Below are 21214 nucleotides of genomic sequence, written 5' to 3'. Positions count from 1 at the left end.
AAGGGGAGGGGGGGAACCACCCTGAAACAAGTTTTTTCTGCAAAGAACGAGGAAACGTCCTTTGCTCCGGCGGATGGAAGGGGGGAACACAAAACCCTAGGAAGTGTCCAGTCTTCGTAAATAATGTTAGGGGTTTTTGTTGCTGTTGTTGTTAATCCTTAGAGTTTTAACATTTGCAGCCGGTTAACGAAACTTTTCTTGCTGTTACTTTGAAAAGGTTGGAAAGGAGTTGCGGAGGGGGGCGCGATTACTTGGAATGAGAGAACTTTTTCCTGCAGGGTGTAATTTTTATAAGCAATGGGGGTTTTGTGTTTTGCAGACAACACCCCAGGCTTTCTGGGAGAGGGCTTGTGTTTAAAATAAAATTAAAAAAATGTAAAAACAAGCCTTAAAAGGTCAAAAGTGGTTTGTTTCCTGGACTGGCTCTTTTGACAATCACGCTGTTTGGGGGAGAGGGGAGTCTCTTGCTCCCACAGAGTCAGCTATTTTAAAAAGAAAGAGCAAACAAACAAAGCAAAACAAAAACAGAAAAATCTTTGGGATTTTTTTCTCCCTTGCCTGGATGCTGGAAAAGGCAAAGCAGGGAACGTGGAGGGGGATATGCCGGAAAATGTGAGGCCGAGGAGACCAGTAGACAGGCATACGCAGAACTTGCTCTTTCATGTCTCAAATGAACAACAGCCCAAATTCTCACTGCTAGGTCTGTTGGGGAAAGATGCTGTCTATCGGCTTGGGTCTCTTTACTGCTGGTCAGTTCTGCTCCTTGGCTGAGATAGCCAGGAAAAGTGAAAAGGCACGGGAGGGGGGGCCGCGCAGGGAGGGAGGGAGAGAATAGAGCTAAAACTGATAGAGGCAAATGGTTCTATCACTCCCATCCAGCAGCTGCAGCTAGCAGCTTGGGACTAGGCATCTTTTTAAGGGACTTCTCTCCAGAACAGCCCAAATTAGGGAGGGATCCTACCCAGCAATACATTGGGCTGATAGGCTGTCAATGTGCCACTTGTTGGCTCTTTTTGCTTTAAAGCAGAAAGCTGCTTAGAGTTGGGTAGCAGAGGGGGGGCAGGGAGGATGCTGTGCAGGAGGGAACTGAATGGGGTAGGTGTGACTAGAAAGGGAAATGGTGTGCTGGGAAATGGCACAGATCCCACAAAACACACGTCTTCTTTACTTGTGTGTACACAGCACAGCAATTACAAGTGCATGCACGTGAGATTATCTATAGGGATGATGTCTTTGGAAACGAGTCGAACCCCGTTTGCCTGCTGCATAGTTGGGCACCAGTGCAGGCTGGCAAGCAGCAGGCAACACGGCCCGCTGTTGTGTGCAAGAGGGGATGTGGGAGCCCGTCCTCCAAACAGACAGCCAATCGCCACACCTGAAAAGGGTCTATGCTGTGGAATACCACGGCTGCAGATCCACTGTACTCATAGGAAGGTCAACCTTAGCTTATATGTGCAGGGATAAGAAGGTAGCTGGAATACAAGATCACTGTTATGGAAGGAGCAACTCAAGAGAGAGGCTGGGACTACCCCAGGGAAAGTATCCAGGCATATTATGGAGCCACATGTAGATTGGTATATACCCCCTAGTTAAGGACCATACATACTCCTCATGCTCAAAACAGCCATGTACGTGCATACTGCATATGCATGTCCATGGCCACACAAATGCATCTCCTTTCCCTTCAGATGCTCCTCATTAAATTTGCTGCTCAGAGGTAATGGGGCTGGAAGCCTTTACTATTGGCTTATTTTCCATTTCCATCTGTCCATCCCAAGTTGGCAAAGACATTAAGAGCCCCCAAAAGGGTCAGCTTGGAATGAGTTTTGTTCCTGGTGCATAGCAAAATCATTGCTGTGAACTGCGTGTGGAACTACTCTTTCCCTGTCAACTTTTCCTTTTTTTGCGGGAAATTCCCTTATTCCCGTGCCGTTTCCCATTTTTTAAAAAGGGAAAGTTGACAGCTCTGCTACACCAGTGTGGTGTATTGGTTAAGAGTGGTATACTCGTAATCTGGGGAACCGGGTTTGCGTCTCCGCTCCTCCACATGCAGCTGCTGGGTGACCTTGGGCTAGTCACACTTCTTTGAAGTCTCTCAGCCCCACTCACCTCACAGAGTGTTTGTTGTGGGGGAGGAAGGGAAAGGAGAATGTTAGCCGCTTTGAGACTCCTTTGGGTAGTGAAAAGTGGGATATCAAATCCAAACTACTCTTCTTCTTCTTCTTTTGTCCTTCTCTTCTTAGAAACCAAAGTGTTTTATTGTACTGTCCAGTGGCTTAGTGGGACACCCTGGGTTGTGCTTTTGAAAAAGCACACCCAGGGCTGTGTGCATAAGGCTGTCCCCTCTTGCGAATGGCAGCATCTGAGTGAGCTCTGGGCCCTGCTCAGAACAAAAGTGGGGGATGGAATTAATTTCAGTGCGTGAGAAGGGTAGAAATCTGTGTGAGATCAGGGCTTGCTCAGTATAACAGTGTGGCTATATATAACTAGTAAACAGACAGAATGTAAACAGTCAGTGTAAGGATAGTAAGGTATAAGACAGGATGGGCACTAAATTCATGTGCGTAGCACAGTCAAATTCAGAAACATAATACTTTTAACAGCCACATTGCTTAATACCTGAAACGAAAAGTTCCTGGAGTTATTGCCTCAGCCCTTTGAGGACAACACACCCTAGCATGCACGCTAAGCCACTGTCTTCCTGATGGCTACTTCATAGGTTTCACACCTGAGGACTGGAAATCCAGTCTTGAGTTGGTGTACAAGCACACCTTCTTCACACATTTGAGTGCTGCTACAAGCTACTGGGGTTGCCCCACACAACTTTCATCTAGGGAAAATGGCACACTAGATAGAAACGAGACTAGGTCTGGCTGTGGTCAGAAGGCACATTGGACCACCTCCTTGCTGAAGCTAAGCAGGTTTGGGTCTGGTCAGTGCCTGGATGAGAGACCACCTGGGAATCCCATGTCCACTGCCTTGGGTTTCATGATTGAAGAAAGGTGGGATATAACATAAACCTTGGCTATGAGCACTACATTGTACAGCACAACTTGCCCAGTAAATGGGCAACAGAGGAAGTCTTGCCACTGTCTCAGTCTGGGCCTGCACTGGGCCTTATATCAGCATTGGCTTTCCCCCCACAATAAGATAAGTTCAAGGCATCCTCGGAGTTCTGACAGGTAGACCTCCTGCTGTCCAACCCTGTGGGTTTGCACACATCTGTATGTGTAAGCGCACCAGCGTGCGTGCACACACACACACACACACACACACACACACTCTTCCACGTGCATGCCCTTTCTGTACAGATGCTCCTCATTAAGTTTGCTGCTGGTTTAGGTTTGCTGATCCTAAGCCTGCAGCCAGGAAATTAAAGAGGGAAAGGGGAAAAGTTATAGGGAATGGTTCTGTGTGCTATTGCGACAAGACAGTAACAGGCTTATATATGGAAAGCGGTACAAATGAGGCTCGAGCAGGACATTTTGAGAGACAGGCTTCAGTTTTAGGGGCACATATAGACAGCCGTTTCCCACACTCCTGGCTCAGTGCTGTAGTGCAGGGATGGCCAAGTTCTGTGTTCTCAGGGACCACTCTATTCTCCAGGCAGTAGTCCGGAAACCGGAAGTATAGTTTGATGCACAGCCCGACCTCCTCACAGGTGGCCAGGCTTTAGAATTCAGCCTCTGCGTAGCTATCAGACGGGGCACTGTTTATAACACACCCCCTCCCAATAATCACATTTAAAGTATGGAATAACTCACATATCTCGCCACATTTGCAAACAAATTTCCTCTCCTTGCATATGAAACCATGGGCAAAATGCATACCACATGGTTAGCATTTGGCAGGGCTGCCAAGAGCCTGATAAAACTGTTTCACGGGCCAGGTCTGACATCCAATGGAGCAAATGCTTTCTCCCCCACAGATCCACGCCAGGCCACCCACATGCTTTCTGTGAGAAGGTCCTGATCCCATGCAGGTTGCAGTCAGTTGTGTAGACCAACAGGGGCAGAAATGCTCTGGTGGAATTTAGATACAGTACAGACAGGGAAAGCTTTGGCCCTCCAGATGATGTTGGGACTCCAGCTCCCATCAGCCCCAGCCAGCATGTTCAATAGTTAGGGGTGATCGGAGCTGCAATTAAGCAGTGTCTGTTGGGCTACAGGTTCCCCATCCCAACATGCAGGGGGTAAGCCTGTCCAGCCACTAAATTAGATCCAGCCAGGTGTTCCGTTATACTATGTGAACTGAAGACACACTAAAAAACTGGAAGGTAGTACAAATTCAAAAAGAACCTTATAAAAACTGCAAGCTTCCCACCCCCCTGCAATCCCCAAGTCAGTCATGGTGATTTCAGTCCAAACACAGACACCCGCTGCCAGTTAGTAACTCTATTCTCAGAACTACTAAGACTAAGACCAAGTCCAAGTTCAAGTTTTCTGCCTGTTAAGACAACCTACACACACACACCCAAGGTCACAGAAGTAACGGAATAACCAGGAGTTGTGGTGACAATTTCCCCTGGGTTGAGAAAGTGGCAGTAATCTATTCCTTCATTAGACATTTACCTCCCAAACTTCAGGTGTTTGTTGTTGGGATAGATGCAGGAAACAAAGCATTTAAGCACGGTCACAAGCTACAGGTACCTATTGTCAGGGGCAGCCGATGGAGCCGATGGCCGTGGGAGGCTAGTCAATCAGTTTCCTCACAAATAGGAGGACTTTCAACACACAACAGGACAGGTGGCCTATTGTGTTGTAGCCTAGGAAGAAACTGGGAAATATTAGGAATAGAATCAGCCTCAGAATTGAGAATAAAACTAGACTGATCATGTAAGCCAGGGATGGCTAACCTGTGGTCCCCCAAATGCTATTGGACTGCAACTCCCATCAACCCTAACTATAGGCTATGATGGTTGAGGGTGATGGGAGTTGAGTGTAGTCAGCCCTGGTGTAAAGGCAAGAGAGAAGCATGGCAAAGGAGTCAGAAGACTGGGCCTTGAATCAGCATGCTAAACAGTAGTACAGAGGCAAGGATGGGGCCATGGATGGAGCAAGGAAAGTATCACACAGGTAGAGAAGACAATACTGTAATAATCTGGGCCACAAGCAACAACTTTGGATGCTAGCCCAGATGCTGCGGATGACTTAGTCACTAGAACGTAATCGCAGAGGGATGCTTGAGGTCTTGAAAGGAGGCTGAGCAAAATGCATCATGGTACCCTGACTATATATGGGAAAATCAAACTCCATTCTGACCACACTGGATTTCAGGTCGCTCATTATTGCAAAGCTATACAGCCAACAGCAGAAAAGAAAAACCTGATTTGAGTGGCAAGTCCGTTCAGTACTGGGGCACAGAGGAGCCTGAGATGGAGCTGTAACATTCCTCACATGAAAGATGGGTGTGCAGGCAATGGAGTCATTCAGGAGATGGCAGACCTTCAAGGGAAGCTGACCTGAAAGGATGTTCAAGGGAGATGAGGGCAAAGTGGTGTTTCTGAGTTCAGACCAGTAGGAGGTGATTTCAGATGTTACATCAGCTGTTTTGGGGAAAAATCTGGCTGCAGTTTGTATGAATGCAAACTTGAGTGGAGGAAGATAAGAAAGTGAATCAAGGCTTTCTTGTGGAATCTTTATCTGCAGCAGGGATAGGAAACGTGGCCCTCTACATGTTATGGGACTACAACTCCCATCATCCTTGGCCACTGCCTATGCTAGATGGGACTGATGGGCACTGGGAGTCCAACACCATCCAGAGGACCAAATGTTTCTCAATCCATGATCTACAGCATCTGAACCCTGCTTACAAGGACAGTTTTAAAAAGGTGTCGAGGTCCAGTCTGTGTGGATAGCAGTCTCCTTGTGGCTACTGCACAGTGATTGCTATTTTCTTAGTATGGACAGTTCCTGTGCAGTGATTTCTCATTTAGATTCTAGGAATCTCAGTGGAGTGCTATTTACTGCAAGTGTCCCAAGTGCATTTTTTGTGCTCTGGCATAAAAGCTCTTTGGTATAATTGACGCTGGCTAAATTACACAGTGCTGACATGCTAGTTCTTCATTATTCTGCCCACAAGACTCTTGAAAGCCCTCTTGGAAATTTAACAGTGTCTCCCCATTAATAGCCCCAGGAACACCAGATTCTCTGCCAATCCCTGTGTCTAATATAGGAAGGACTCAAATTAAGGCTTCCCATATTAAGATTTCTTTAAATGAAGCGCTCACAGACCACCAAGCCATTCCCTGCCATGAATGCTTTGAAATCCCAAGGGGGAACAACCTGTCATAAACTCTTGCCAACAGCTTAATTCTTCCAGGAGAAGCCAGCTAGAAAAAGAAAAGCTCACAAACTTGAAAGGTGATCAGCCTGCTTTAAACTTGTAGCATTAGGGTGACCAGCAATCTTGGAGCATTTCCATAGTCATGAAAATCCACAAGGCACCTCTAGTTTTCTGTGATCAAAGAATATGCTGCACCCCTAAACGTGAATCATTTCAGGGGGTTTTGTCTTCTGTTTCTTGCATTGGCTCTAAATTTCACAGCTGGATATTTGAGCATGGCTAAATGCTATTCACGCCTGGTCAGGATAGGACATCACAGACTCTGTTCTTACCTGTCTCAATAACCAGATGGGCACTAGGAATTATACTTAGTGTTACTAATCTGCATTCTGCATAGTATTAACACATGATGGCTTTTGTACAGAACCACAATGCATGCAGTAAGGTGCCCTTAATATGACTTTCTGCTCTGACTTTGGGCTTTTCCTACTGCCTTCCTTTCAGCCTTGAAACTCTTGTAAGCTCACATCACAGTTTTGAACCAGGCCAGACTGGTTTCAATGCAGCTTAGCTCAATATATATTTTGGCTCCACTCGTTCCCATATTCAACAGTAGAGTTACACACCTAAAAAGCCTGTGTCAGAAAAACTCTTGTCAACAACCACATCCATATATATCTTACAGGCTCAGGACAGTTTTGAGGTCACGCAGGCCAATAATATTTCATGTTTACCCAGAAATAAATCCAACCAAGCTCAATGGTGCTTACCGTATATACCCGAGTATAAGTCGACCCGAATATAAACCGAGGCACCTAATTTTCCCACAAAAACCTGGGAAAGCTTATTGACTCAAGTATAAGCCGGTTCACCTTTGCCGCTGTGGAGGAGGAGGAGGAACGAGCAGCCCGAAAGCAGCCCTTTGGGCTGCTCCTTCCTCTTCCTCCTTTGCCAAGTTTGCATTTATGCGAGCAGTTCAGGAATGGAACAAGCTGCCTGGGGAGAGTAAAGAACCGCTGTTCTTCTACACTTCTTAAGGAATAGTTGACTGGGGAGAGCAGGTGGCGGCACGAGCGGAGAGAAAGGGCTTTTTTCTCGTCACCCCCACCACCCGCCTCGCTCGAGTATAAGCCGAGGGCAGCTTTTTCAGCACAAAAAATGTGCTGAAAAACTAGGCTTATACTCAAGTATATATGGTACTTCCTAGTTAATGCATGCATAGGAGTGACTTCAATATACACCTAAGGCTGCAATTTCAGGGTTGTTTAAGAGAAACATCTGTCTATTTTCAAAAGCTTACCAATCCCATCCCTGAAGTGGACTATTCTTTTGCTATCAGCCAGTTTTCCCAATCAATACTTCCCTCCTAAGAATGTCTCGCTATAAAACCTGATGCCAACTAACACCTCACCATATGCAGCAACTGAAATAAAGCATTTCCACACTCCCCTTGTTCTCTGCACGCCCAAGGTCTTTCCACTGATACAGTTGCTTTTACCTTAGTGGAAATCTATTACACATCACCCTGCAGGAAGCCTCTTTGTTATGCTAAGATTGCAATCCTAAATCCATCTATTAAGAGTAGGGCTGCAATCCTATGCACAGTCGCCCAAAGTAAACATGTATAAAGTTTGTGGTGCAAGTTCCACTGAACTAAGGAGGACTTGCTTCTGAGTAAGCATGCAACAGACTTGACTAAGCACACGTTACCACCTCATGAGTTCTGAGTGGTCCAAGCAGTGATGTTCTTGTAATCTCAGGTATTTACTATCCCACACAGAAATCCATTAAGCACAGGTCTAAAAAGAGGGAAGTTAAAGGTGCAGAGTTTGGCACTTTCTGTGTTGAGTTGGAACTGCCAAACACCTTGGCTTGTACCCAAATCTGAAATTATTTTTGCATTGTGCAGTCTAGACATGATCTCCTCAACTGTCCTCCAGGGGCACTATGCGCACTTGGTGGCCCTGCTCACAACTTTTGGGCCTAGGCAAACACTCATCTTATTTGGTTTTTATGATAGAGACCAGGCTCCTATCCCAAAAAGCATCTAATTTTACCATTTGGTCTGATGCCACTCCTGTCTCTCTCACTAACAGGAGGCTTTATGTAGCAATGTTATTATTATTATCATCATCATCCTCATTGTCATCCAATTTATGTACCACTTATATGTCAACAATAAAATCAATACACAATCAATACATAATTAAAATACACAGTAAGTATTCCATTGTGGCATTTGAAGAAGCTAAACAAAAGCCCCTATTGAAACAATAAAATCCTAAATTCACTTCCGGGGAATGCTTGCCTAAACAGGTGTGCCTAAACAGCAGGCTTGTGATGGTTACAGTGTCCTACTGACTGAGGCAGGTTGTAACAACATTTTAACCACTTGAAAGAGCTCTGCTTGATGGAAATGGAATGGTGGACCTTTTTCGCTGCCATCATCGCTATGTGATAGTTGCAGATATGCATTCTAACCACTGTTCAGCCTGCTATAGCTGTTATCTGGCCTCTTTTGTTGCTTGTAGCTATGAAGAGAACTGAGGAGCAGAATGAGCTCTGCAGTGTCAGACCAGACACACTGAAGCAACTGTGTCTCAACAGGCCTCCTCACCCTAATGTTCCACAATGAGGAAACAGCCTCAACAAAATCACCAAAATTGGCTACTGGAAAGTCCTCCAGAGCACTCAGGAATTGATCAGATTTCATAGGTCTCCAAGGGCATGCCGTCCAAATTGGCCCCTCCCCACAACAAAGGGATCAATATGCAAACCATCAGCCACTCACCCTGAAGTGAAGCCTAAAGCTAATGTGTGTCCTATCCTGTGTATTGGTCCATTGACAATTTGGGACAGGCCCATGAAGGCCATGAAGTCCCAAACTGGACCAGACAAAGCAACCTTGGCATGAATATCGAGGTCATGCAGAACCACTGTCCTGGGGTCCCCCAACACTGGACTTGAGACTACCTTAGACAGCCATTGGGCAACAGGGTGGGCACTTAACCAACAGCATCCCTAATCTCTTCCACTGACTCAACTACAGGTACAGGTCTCCAAGACCAATTCCAAGACTATGGGGTATTCTGGCAAGCTGCATAGATATCTTACGGACCTCAGTGACTCCCCCAATCTGGCCTTCTAACTTTTATAGCCTTAGTGCATCCAGGTTCACTAAACAGCTTGTCAGAGTTTCTGCCAGTGGCTTATGCATGGTGCTTTGTAGGCAAATCTGTAGGAACTAAGCACACAGCTAAGTGATTTGCATGGAACCTAACCCCTGTATTGCACTCCTTGTGTTTTATTCTTCAGCCCTTAAGCTTCCAATTCAGCTGTCTTCCCTTCTCACTTGACCTCATCTGTCCTCACATCCTTTGCCTCAATTCCCCATTCTGCCCTTGTTTGCTGCTGCCTATAAGTGTGGGTGGTCACTGACTATCCTCTGCCTGTTCTTTTGCTACAGGTATTTAACTTTAGGAGCTGTTCACAAACTGTTGTTGAACTTTTAAGCATACTTGCCAGGAAACAAGTCTCAGTGAAATCAATAGGGTTTGCTTCCAAGTAAATGTGATTAAGATCAGGCTCTAAGTTTGACAATAAATGGTTAAAAATGTGTTGGCGGACCCAGTACAGTTTCTTATGTACAGTATTCTAGCACATGCTCTGTTGTGTGCCCATTTGTAAACAGCTGCAAGTTCCTCCGTGGGCTATATAACCTGCAGAGTCTCCCATCCATCTAGGAATCTCCTTCTGTGCCTCATTCATTTTCACACTTTTTCTGTTCCCTGTCACTTCCTACTTCACCCTACACTTCTCTCTCCCGGAGTGATGCAGCTTACCTCAGAATGGAAAAATCCTTACAAAGCACAGCCACTGTCTGGTTAATTTCATTGTCCGCTTTCTTGCACGGCCTTGACTCTGTCATTATTGATGCAAACAAGTCTGCCGGCTGTTTGGGGCTCCCCAGTGTCATCAGCAGACTCCTACATTTGCTCAGCCCGGAGTATGCCTAAGGGAATACACAGATGTAAGGACAAGCAGGGTACACAACCAACGTCACTCCAGCCCACCCAGCCCCTACTTACTGAAGATATCTGGGAACTATGTTCCAATCCCGTCAGCTGAAGATTCACCAGAAAGCCTAAACAATGTATTTTATTTTGTTCAGCCTCTGTTCTGTAAAATGGCAATAATGAACAGCCCAACTCATAGGTTGTTTCCAGACTAAAAGCAGCAATGGTGATAGAGGCACCTGGCTCTCTAAAAGCGGTGCTGGTTCTTTGCCATTGCTCCACACACCAACGTCAGATGTCAAGTCATTCATAGCCCACTATAGGAGACACTATATAATTCACAAATGTTGATATTCCACTCAGTAGCCTAGAACCAGCAGAGTTTTAAGACCTTGGATTACCGGTACTAGGTGAAATTTTCAACATTGCACCACATTGTAACAATGCTCAAGGGTATACTAATATATGTTCTACTTTCTTGGACCTTTTCATAAGACAATGAAGGAGAAAGCTGATAATGTGGGCATCTAAATTTTAGATGTGTGCAATGGAACAGTTCACTGTTTGTCTGAGCAGAATGGGAAGTTCACACGTCCAGGACCACTGCAGGCTTAAGCTTCCTACAGACACACCTGCGCATGCATGCACACTTTTGAGGCTTCCTGCAACTGCAGTATATTAAAAACAAACTTTAAATCAAAATGACAGGTGTCAGACATCAGGTTTTCTTATGTGAAACTTTTATATGTTAGTGAAAAAGAAAGAAAGAAAGGTAAAGGACCCCTGGACGGTTAAGTCCTGTCAAAGGCAACTATGGGGTGCTGCACTCATCTTGCTTCAGGCCGAGGGAGCTGGCATTTGTCCACAGGCAGCTTTCCAGGTCATGCGGCCAGCATGACTAAACCGCTCCTGGTACAACAGAACACCTGGAAACACTGTTTACTTTCCAGCCACAGCAGTACCTATTTATCTATTTGCACTGGTGTGCTTTCAAACTGCTAGGCTGGCAGAAGCTGGGACACAGTAACAAGAGCTTACCCTGTCACACAAATTCAAACTGCTGACAGTGGTTTAGACCACAGCGCCACCTGCTCCCTCAGGTACCACGGTACTCAGCTAAGTCATTGAGATAGTTTATGGCAAAGGGGGTGCCCTTTCAGTTTCGGGGTAGCACTTTAAATCTCATACAGTATTAAGTTATCCAGAGTATCTACTGCAGCCTAGTTCTGAACACATATGTAAGACTCTTCCTTCAACCTTTCTGAATATACAGAATGCTTTTATCATTTCATAACCACTCTGATTTTGCACAGAAGCAAGGTTAAAAGTGTTAAGGGTCCATATATAATCTTATGTACCCTAAGTAGTACAAATCCGCTCTCCAACATGCTTCTGCTCCACTTGCAATCCTGGGTCAACTCCAATGTGCCTCTGGCCCATTAATGAACTGATTTCCCCCTCCATATTACATTAACTTGGTTTCTGCCTCTTCCTTACCCCACCTTCCATTTGCTAATTCCTCTTAGTCCAGGGGTGCCAAACTTTTTTCAGAGGGCCAGATTTGATGAAGTGAACATGCTCAAGAGCTGACCAACGTTATTGAGCTTTTTTAGGATTGAAGTTGCCACGGGGGCTGGATAAAATTGACTGGCGGGCTGGATCAGGACCCCGAAATGGACTTTAGACATGCCTGTCTTAGTCCTTCCCTTTGTGTGTGAACCAGGAGGAGGGGTGGCTACCCCAGTTCACTGCATCAAAGGCTTCCTTTCAAATTATTATGCATACCTGCAGGGTGAAAAGCAATTGCCCCCTTTACACCCTTTGCTCTCCCAGTAGCCTCTTTCACCCTGGAGATTTAGATTTAGATTAAGCCCTCCCCGCTAAACATAAGAGCAATCAGCTGCTCCTTTAATTTTTTTCGATGGTGAGGTGGGCAGAGTGATATCTTGTACTGACTCCTAAAGGCAGGGCAAGTATTTTCTTGGCCTGCTGCTCTGACTTTCAGTCTTTAATCAAGAAGTATCTGCGAAGGCAAAAATAAAACTTCTTTATCACGTAAATCATAGAAGGGACCTACCTCCCAGGATAAATCTGGTGGGTATCAAAGCAAAACTAGTCTATTATCTTTTCCATGTACGTATTCGCTTAGCATCCATAAAATAAAACGGCTGGAGAAATGAAGCCAGAATCTTCCACGGTGAGCTTTCTGGGCTCACCATACGCATTCCCCGTCACTCCAGCCGCCATTAAACAACCCGACCAACTCCGCTGGTCTGGTTTTTAAAGGGGTTTCTTTTACTGGCGGCCGCTTTCGAAGTTCCGGTGACAAAGCGGAATACAAATCTTAAAATAAATGAATGCAGCTCGTTGATTGCAATGGCCGCATTAAGTTCAGGGCTCCACAAGTCAGTTCCCTTCCTCCTCCTCCCGTATCTACCACCTTCTCTTTTGCATGTGAGGGAGAAAAAGTAAATGCACCCCCCCCCCCCGGTGAAGAACCTCTTTTCTTTGGATCGCATTCTAAAAAGTTGCAAAAATGCTCTGGGGCCCCTTCCCGCCACGTTTCGATTGCTTCTTCCCATTCTCGCCTCAGGGCCACTCTAATCTGTGCCCAGCTTGCCGTCGTCCACACCCCTCGACCCCTTCAGCCTCCCCCCACCACGCCACGTAAAAGTCTACGGCCAGATTTGTTGTTTGTTTTGGAACCAACATCGCCTGCAACTCTGGAAACTCGACCCTTCTTCTCCTCTCGTCCCCGCCCCTCCCCGGCTCTCACACCATAACATGTGGGGCTGAGCAGTTTAAAAAAAAATTAAAATAAAATAAAAACCTTTGTGGGGGCTCACGGCACCGCGGGGCTCAGCCAACCCAAACAGAAAGGGGAGTGAGTCACAAGCGAGCAACCCCCACCCCAATCGGGTTCAGCACAGTCCGTTTTCAGTTCAGCGCGGATGCCTCACTCTGGCCGAGAGGTGTACGAATCAGGTAAATGCTCTTAGGGCTGTTTTCAATCCACACCCCATAAAGTCGATCCCGATTCCCTAAGGTTGATCTACTGTATTCCCCCCACCCCCCTTGTGCCTTCCTCACTTGACTGGTGAAGAGATACTGTATGTTGCTATCTTCTGGAAATCAGGCTTTTGGAGAATAGAAGGAAGAAAATAAATTGAAATATATTGTGATATAAGCAAACCTCTTGGATTCCTAGGTGAAGAGTTGTTTTCTTTCTCTGATTTATTCATCCAGGCAACACATGAGTTTTGAACTCCTTTGCCGTTTTCAGGATGCTGTCATGCAGAGCACTGCAATTCTTTGCACACATAGCCAGGAGTAAGGCCCATTGAACATAGCCGTACGTGCTTCTTCTGGGTAAACGTGTATAGGATTGCTGTGCAAAGGTACAGTCCTGTATTCTCCAGTCCTGGGAGAAAGACCCACTGGAACGTGATAGAACTTGTTTCTGTGTATAGGATTGCCTTATGAGGCTGCAATCCTAAACACACAAGGGAGTATGCCTCATTGAACACAAAGGGACTTACTTCTGAGTAAACATGCAGAGGACTGCAGCATAAAAGACTTTTGTGTTTGCTGCATCAGTAATGTGAATGCAGAACCAACACTGGCTGCTAAAAATGCATCTTTATTTAAAGATTGTTCTCATCTGCCTTCTGTACTGCATTTACAACATTCAAACATGCACTTAAATAGGGCGAGGGAGACTCAGAGGTGCAGAACAGTCCAGGTGCATGCTTGCCCAGAATTAAGTCTGCCCTGAAGCAAAGCAGGGTCAGGCCTGGTTAGTACTTGGATAGAAGAAGTTATTCCACTCAATGAACTTGTACCTAGGTTGCATCCTTAGTGCCTTGTAATGAGTGTTTATTCAATGGCAAAAAATCATGGATAAGCACAACCACATATAGTTAGGATAACGCATGCACCAAAAAGCAAAGAACACTCAAAATACAGTCATGCTTTCTGTCAAGTACCATTGCCTTGGTTTTTTGCTGTGATAGGGAATCATAGGAGACCCATAAACCCTTAAGTGGGCATCACATTTAAGACTGCAATCCTATGGGTGTTTGCATTGAACTTTGTGGGACTTACATCTCAGTCAACTTCCACAGTGCTGGTCTATAAGGTTCACAAAGGTTGATATGTTATCTTGAACAACTTGTTGATTTTTTTTTTCTGTTCAGGCATTTTCACCCTGTTTGGATTGTTGGAGTGTCTGCTTATTTTCTCATTGAGTTTTGTGCTTTACAAAAACTGACATTCTGAAACAGGGCACTCAAAAGGCAGGGTTGCTTTTATAGACATGGCATGTATTGCCAAAGTATATGGAAAAGACAGGACCAGAAAATAAGAACCAGGGATCTTCCCGCCACACATTCCTTATGTCAAAGGCCCTTTTTGTTCAGTGTTCCTTAGTGCCCATATTACTTAGTGGCATATTACTACTGTCCAGTCTGTGGTGTGTGTGCTTTTAAGAGCAGATTTTCCTCATGGGAATTAATGTACGTACAGTCTCTGATAAGTGGAAGTTGTTTTCTCATATTTCTTCTCTCTGGTCAGTTGAGGCACGAATCACCATGATTAATTCTACCAGTAATAGAATTGGAGAGGGCCTTGTAGCCAGTCAAGTTCAGCCAGGGCTGGTCCTACCATTAGGACCTCAAGCAGCAGTTCATCCTCTAAAACCCCCAGGCTATTCCCCTCTGCTGGAAGACAGAGCTGTGTATGCTTTCCAGTATGGCCCTCCCCTGCTAAACTAGCCTGATGCCTCAGATGTAGTAGAGCAGGCATGTCCAACAGGTAGATTGTGATCTACCGGTAGATCACTGGATGTCTGTGGTAGATCACCAGTAGATCAGTGGCTCCCCCCAAAGAAGCTAAAAAACTTTGGCTCCCCTAAAAAGAAGCTCAACTTCTTTGCCCTGCACCCCTAAAATGACCTGAACCACCAAAAATAGGGCTTTCCTGCTTTAAAAAAAGCTCAATGTCGTTTCACTCTTCCCTAAAGCTCAACAACTTTGACCTGAATCCCCCAAAAGGGGGTAGATCACTGCCAGTTTTTAACTCTGTGAGTATATCACAGTCTCTTGGAAGTTGGCCACCCCTGTAGTAGAGGACACTATCCCATCATCACTCAGCGGTACTGAAGTTAGGTTAAACTACCAGTCCAGGAAATCAAACACTATCTTGTCCTTCACCTCAGGCAGCAAAATTCTCAGGGAAGCCAGAGATCCAGATGCCTTCCAGCCTCTTGCTTGACAACCTCCAATGAGGGAGAGTCTATTCCCACTCCAATATAACCGCTGCCATTGTTAAACTGTTGTCACCATCGAGAGGTGTCCCCAAACTTAAGCCTATTAGACCTAGTCCTTCTTTCCGGAGCAGACAGAAGGAAGCCCTTCTGGTGACAGCCCTTCAGGGATTTGAAGAGTGCTTCATTTACCCCCTCGGCCTTCTTTTCTCCAGGCTGAACATAACCCTATCCTTCCACCTTTCTCAATAAAATGTGCTTTGTCCAATTTGCCTACATTTCCATTAAAGTGAAAGTGGGGGCAGTATTCCAGATTACTAGACTAGAGCCCAAGAAGGTTTAAGAACATAAGAAGAGCTCTGAATTGTGTGCAAGATTGATGTAGCCCAGCATTCAATTCCTAGCAGCAGCTGGACAGATGCTTTGTGAGGCCCACTAGCAGGGCTTGAGTAGCTGCCCTCAGGCATTATTTGGCCTTCAGAAATTGCAAAAGGCAGAGTGAGGCAACCACCTCAGGTGGCAGGTGCTGGTCAGCAGTGTTAGCCCTGCTTGGCTGTTTTCCCTAAATGCCTTGAGTGTTTGAATGGGTTTGAATGTCACAAAAGGGCTGAAAATGTTGGGTTTTATTCAACCGTAGTGATATGTAAATTTTTGTGCAAGTGGAAATCCGCTTGACCAACAAGCCCTCTAAATTCATTCTGGGGCTTCTTCCAACCCTCAGGAGCAGATTTGGTGATGGGAATGGTGGTGGGGGGAGTCCTATTTCACAAGTGAAAGTTGTTCCTTCCACACACGGATCTAGTTGAATGCTGCCCTTAATTTTTACTCTCAGGAAAAGGTACTTGTGGGATTCTCCACCTCAGGTGCCAAAATAACTTGGCCAGCCTAACATTAATGTGACCAGGACTTGGCGAGAGGAGTGGATGCTATTTGCCATTCTGCCTCAGGCAGCAAAGTGTCTTGGGCCAGCTCTGTATTACAGTAAGTTTCACCTGCCAGTCCAGTATGTGGAATTTGTGGGTGTCCAGCTTGTCTTCTGCTTCAGGCAGAAAAATTTATTGGGCCAGCTCTGACTTTGGGAACTGTTTCAGATGAGAGAATGCTGTGAAGTACACTATTGAGGGCCCTCAGAGAGCCAAAATGGCAGTGTGCGTGTGCGTGTGTACATTTAAAGATATATAGAAATAAAATGGGTGTAGGGTTTCCTCACAAATCTCTAAATGCATGTTTGACTGCAAAAAATTGATGTGAATAGGTTTCCTGTGCAATTATACGTGAAATTTGAGCGTGTATGTGTGTGCACATGCAAAGGAAGCCTGAGGCCTGCAGGCTGAGCTTAAAGCCTGTCTTTGGAACTGAACACTGAAATTCTCTCACCAGCTCTGGATTATCAAATCAGATTGATGGACAATTGTTGGCAGAACCATGGCAGGATCTCCCAGTTCTGGGAAGTGACGGGATTTCCTCCACCGCCCCCATTTTCTCCCATTACATACACACGCATGCACACCACTACATGCCGAGAAAGATGCCAGTTGGATGAAAATGTGTTGGAACCAGACATGACCTTTCCCTGTGTTGGGAACAGGCACTTTCGTAATGGGCCTCTGACGTCAGGAACCTCCGTGGTTTCTTGCGAGGCCAGAAAGGTCACTGTATTGTTCTGGCCTGGCTCCCTCTCTTCCCTCACAAGGAATTCCCTCCAACTATCAGCCTCTTCCCCTGAGTCACTCACTGCAGTCTCCTGCGTATATATATATTCCTTTGGACATCTCTCCCTCTAATCTCACCACATCTCAACCTCACTGTTTAGTTCTTCAGTAGCTGCCTGACTTTGGAAACTGTCTGGGCAAAATTCAGTGGCAGAGGATAGGATAATTTTGCCACAAGCTCCCCATCTCCTATGCTGCTTCCTCCATGGGACCCCATCCTGGAACCCGTCCCCCTCACTTTAGATTGGAGATTTGGTGGGGCTGGGGGCAGTGCTATCTGCCCCTCCCTGCATCAAGGTCTGTTTAGTCTGCGGCTCTATAATAACCCCCCTTCCTCAGCACCACTGTAAACATCTGTCAGGGTCAATCTATCCCAGGGCCTTGCCAGGCATAGCTTCCTTTCCCCCCTCCCCCTCTCCTCTTCCCTCCCTTCCCCCTCATCCTGCACCACGCACAGACAATAAATCCCAGGATCCATTTGCTCAGGAGCTGGTGAGAGGAAAGTGGGGTACACACTTCTTCTTCCTGTTCCTTTTCAGGTTATGGGATAAGGCATCAGTATACCCTCCTAACAATGGAAGAATGAACATAAGTACACCCTTGTTATGTGAGCCAGTGACTCATGGTGTGGTAGTGAGCAATCAAAGCTATTGAGTGAATGAGGCATGCCCCCCTCTTGAAGGTTTTTTTGAAATGCTGGCTGTAGAATATTTTGGCAGACGGTACCTTTCCGCTCTGCCTAATGGCAAGTTCTGTGTAACTCAAAAGCTTGCAAACTCCTATACTGGCAGGAGAAGGTATCACCTTACCTACTTTGTAACTACAAAATATGCAATTTCCTGCAACTTACAAAGCAGATGTTTACATTTAGATACCACAAATCACTGGCACATTCTTCACAATCTCTCTCGCCAGCTTTCTCTCCCAAATACTAATTTTAAAGAATGGTTACACATTACTAAACTCATTTTAGATGCTATCAAAACCAGCAGGCAGTATCAGCAGACTGACAGGGGCTGTTGGAGGTTCGTGTGATCTTTTTTATAACATAGGAGTTAGCCCCGCAGCCTGTTCGTGGTGGTACAGCATAGTAGAGAAAAGGGATTTGAGCATATGCAGAGTGCATTTCCTTCACTCAACAGTAACTAAAATGCAACATGTAAGTTAACATACCACATATCCTGATTTTATGAGGAAGGGTTTCAAGAAGAAAACAGGACTTTCAAAAAGGCCTGGGCTCTCACATTTTACATTTTAGAAATAAAGCACTGACATTTCCAAGACCAGACTGCAAATGGTCATATTATTATTTTAAGCTTATGTGTCCTGCCTGCTTAAAGTACTGTAACTAAAATCAGAAAGAAATGGGAGGCTGCAGGCCATGTCGGAAAGATATTGGCAGATCTCTAGAGATAGCCATTTTGCTATAGCTAAAACACTGGAATGTGGGCTGAACCCATTCTGGGGACATTGTTGAGGGCTGGTCTGTAGCTTGAGAATTGGGGGGGGGGAGTTTAAATAGAGTTATTTGCATCTGTAATCCCAGGGACAGGTTTGCAGGAATCATGGGGCATAAAAGGAGCTATTTACAGGGAGTTGAGGATTAGACTAGCAGGATGAGGGTGGAATCACAGAATGGAGTCAGAACTATTTTTATGGGAAGCCCTGAACTGGAATAGAGAAGTTGGTCAGCAAGTTGGGGTCAATGCTCATCTGCAAGGGGAGAGAGGGTGTGCGTGGGCAAGGGCTGTGCGCAGCGCTGGAGGAGGGAGACGGCCCGTTTTTCCTCGCTAGAACATTAATAGTCAATGACTTCAACCGGCCAAATATCCTTGTGGTGTCCAGTGAGCCAGCAGCTTGCAGACCATATAAAGGATTGTTTCCCAACTTGCTACAGAGTAAGGGAAAGCTGTTGTGGACTGAGCTTGGAGTCGCCCAGCGGGGTCAGGTCACAGTGCCTGCTGTGCTGGGGAACGAAGCCCAGTACAGTACAGGCCTGGCAGACACAACTGAGGGAGGCGCAGCCGCCGAAATAACGGGATGCCAGGAACCGATAAGACAGTGAATTTGTCTCCCAGAGGTTCTGAACACAGAGCAGAGCTAAATGGCCAGTCCTTTTACTTTGCTGAGTTCCAAACAAAGCCATCCCCAATACACTACAGGGATTCTGTCATGGAGGGGAGACCTGCAGATTTCCCCTCTGTCTTATCAAAACACATCAGGAACAGTGATCTGGTCTCTCTTGTGATGACTGGGTTGCTTATTATTTTGGGGATCCAGAGTTAATGGATGTATGATAAGACCTCCCCAGCTTTTGCTGTCATTATTATACATCATTTTTATTGTGCTTTTGCACTGAATGATTTACCATCGTTATTTTGCACTCCGTTTGAATGCATTGGAGAAGACCTGTTGCTAAGGAGGAGTGGGGTTTACATGGAAAGCAAGATCATATAACAGAAGTTGTACAAAAGTTACTGTTTGACACATATCCTTCTAGAACACTAAACAAGACAGAATTTTGGTCTCCTAAAGCTTTGAAGGCAGTGAAATATTATAGTGCACCTGTATGACATTGAAATTTGCTCTCCTAGAACACATCACAACTCACATATCTCTGCCTACTGACATGAGCACTGAATTCACTCCTCTTCTGCTCCTCCATCTCTTTCTCTCTCTTGCCACCGCTTCTTCCATCTGAGTTCCCCTGTGCTGCTATGTTTCATAAGAAACAGAAACCTTTCAGGCCTAGCTACCCTTTGGATCTTTCTACCTGGCCTCATGGTCTTTCTTTACAGCAGGAGTGGGCAACCTGAGAGTCACATGTGGTGGTGACTAGACACTCAAGGACGCTTGTCAGTGGGCATGGCCCCTTGGCACATTCTCTCTTTCTCACACACATACACAAACAAACGTAGTAACACCCTGTCTCATACTTTTTCATCCTCATCTGTTTTTTCTACTTGCTCTGCTTTAACACAGGGGACCATGCTGCACCCAGGTAATAAGAAACACAAAAAGGTGTATATTTGTGATTGGGCTATAATCCTATGCACACACTTATCTGGCATGCATAGGATGACAACTGTTTCAGCCTCACACTCTATGCCTAAGATCTGCCTACCCTTCAGTCCTGCCTGGAAAGTCACAAAGGCTTGTACACATTTCCAGGAAAATATGCTGATCTATGAAAATACATTACCCTCCCCCCTTTTTTTCTTTCTTATAAACATATTTCCTTTATATTCACACTTCCCCCACCACCGCTACCATTTGCTGCCCTTCATACCACATATTGGTTTGATAGTTAATCATATGAGGGCCTTTTCTGCTACCTCTTCCATAGCCCCCAACCAGTGAGTTTGCCCTTATGCTGAACAACTTTGCACACAGTCTTACATGGTCTCATGTTAAGGGACCATAATTTTTCACCTACCCAGCGGCCAGCTTACTTGCCAATATTGCACTGTGTTTATTTAATTACATCTCTTTTGGGGATTATTACCCCACTCTTCATTAACATTTCCATAGCAACATTACAAATTTCAAAGCCCAGTTAAATAAATTAAAAACATGCAAATCAAAACATTAAACAAATGAAAATCACTAGGGGCAGTATAAAAATAGAAAACCCAGCCAATATAAAGCACATCAAATTATATTAAAACCTGAGAATTTTTTTTCCAAAATAGAGAGCATTCCAGTCATGGTGCCACCCCTAAGAAGGCCCTTCCCTTCATAGCACCCTCCCTCAGATAGTGGGTATTAAAACCAGGGATGGGGGGGGGGGTAAGGCCAGGACAATGGGCCAGACTAATCTCCACTGTTTATACAAGCACCATCCATGCACAACAGCAAAGCGGCTCAGAAAAGCAGTCTATAAAATTGTAGCAATAAATTGTATCATACTGTTTCCTCTGACTAGAAAATTGTAGGAA

The 21214-nt window shown here is 45.4% G+C and overlaps 1 protein-coding gene across 3 annotated transcripts in view; it reads left to right on the top strand.

The window, feature by feature from the left end:
- CLCF1 (cardiotrophin like cytokine factor 1) overlaps positions 1-21214 on the top strand; it is a 50635-nt gene that overhangs the window by 1698 nt on the left and 27723 nt on the right. The window lies entirely within an intron of this gene.

The sequence above is a fragment of the Lacerta agilis genome, chromosome 1 (assembly GCF_009819535.1).
Source record: "Lacerta agilis isolate rLacAgi1 chromosome 1, rLacAgi1.pri, whole genome shotgun sequence".
NCBI classification, from domain to species: Eukaryota; Metazoa; Chordata; class Lepidosauria; order Squamata; family Lacertidae; genus Lacerta; species Lacerta agilis.
Note: the sequence above shows the minus strand (reverse complement) of the source record. Positions and strands in the feature narration are given on the sequence as shown.